The sequence below is a fragment of the Stegastes partitus genome, unplaced genomic scaffold, assembly GCF_000690725.1.
Source record: "Stegastes partitus isolate 25-593 unplaced genomic scaffold, Stegastes_partitus-1.0.2 Scaffold806, whole genome shotgun sequence".
Lineage (NCBI taxonomy): Eukaryota > Metazoa > Chordata > Actinopteri > Pomacentridae > Stegastes > Stegastes partitus.
Genome location: NW_007578537.1, coordinates 336,301 through 337,780, shown reverse-complemented (window position 1 = coordinate 337,780; position 1,480 = coordinate 336,301). Strand labels below are relative to the sequence as shown.

General features: G+C 40.6%; 1 protein-coding gene across 1 annotated transcript in view; it reads right to left on the bottom strand.

Moving 5' to 3' along the window:
- ext1b (exostosin glycosyltransferase 1b) overlaps positions 1-1,480 on the bottom strand; it is a 98,622-nt gene that overhangs the window by 26,519 nt on the left and 70,623 nt on the right. The window lies entirely within an intron of this gene.

The window sequence follows — 1,480 nt, the reverse complement described above, 5'->3', positions numbered from 1 at the left end:
TGTATTATTTTATATTATTTTATATTTTATTATTCCATATTACATCATATTAAACACACAAAAAAAGGTTTTGTGTAATCAGCAGAGGTTTCTCTTCGCTTGAGGCTGTTTTATGTTTTTTTTTTAATGTTTCTTGGTCTGAGACCAGCTACAGAACAGAATCTTCTTCTTGCATTTCTTCGTCTCTGAGGCTTCTGGCTGCGAGCAACCAGCTGGGATGTGTTGAACTTCTTTACCTCCACAACAGTTGAAGATGTGTTTGTGTCCATAAACAGGAAGTTAAAGATCAAACATCCAGATGTTCTGCTGCATCTGGTCGGGTTCTGACGCTGCAGAACACACTCAAGAATGTAGTTTGGAAATGAGCCCGGTTTAGTTTTTATCTTCTTCTGCTGGGTTCATGTAGCTTGTAGCCCACAGCGCCTCCTTCTGGTGGAACTATGCAGCCTACACTAACAATACTGGTTCAAAAAACAAAGATCCGTGTGGAAAACGTCATGTTACTGTATGTTCTGGAGAAGGCTTATACTGGAAACAGCTCACATTCCTGATCCATGTTCAGACAGCAGAGGTTTGTCCAGATAATGACAGGGGGCGCTGTGCCCTCTTACCAAAGTGCTGATTGAACCCTTAGAGGTCCGCCGTCACGTCGGCGTGATATAATCATGTGACATGTTTGAGACGTGACAACAGGAAAACTATGGTGTATACGCCGATGACGTCAACTTCTCTGTGCAGACTTTAAACTCTTCATGTGGACACGTAGAACCACACACATGATGTTATGAACATGCGCAACAAAAAACGTGTGTAAAATATAAACATATGAAACACGAGCTTCTCTCAACATCTCATCACAAAATGAAAGTGACACAAAGTCCCTGAAGTACAGCCGGCGGCCTCATTCTGGACACAAACTGTTTTCAGGAGTAGCACAGATACAAACAGGAAGAAAGCTTCACCTGCTGCCTATATGGTTGCATTTATAGTTGTATATGTTTGTATTTAATTGATTTTATATTAAATTGACCTTTTCAAATTCACATCTACAACCTGTGATCATATTTCCAACCTTCAAAATGCTTCGTTAAGCATGTTTATGGTTTTTATTGTCATAAATAAAACACTTTCAAATTGGATTTTATATTTTTTGTGTTTTTGAGCCCAAAATGTGAATATAGTTGGTCAAAGTGAAGAAATAACGGTCAGATCATAGAGGGAACGTCTGAGGCTGCTGCAGGGAAACAGAGAAGATAAAAAAAAGATCTGCAGAAGCAAGAATCAGAACGAAGACGACCTCTAATGGAGGAGACAACAGCTGCTGTGTGTGTGTGTGTGTGTGTGTGTGTGTGTGTGTGTGTGTGTGTGTGTGTGTGTGTGTGTGTGTGTGAGAGTTTAGTTGCTGTTGTGTGATGTAATGACGTTGATGTCACTCCAGGTCATGAAGGTGTCACTGAACCAGAACCAACCCTCAGGCTGC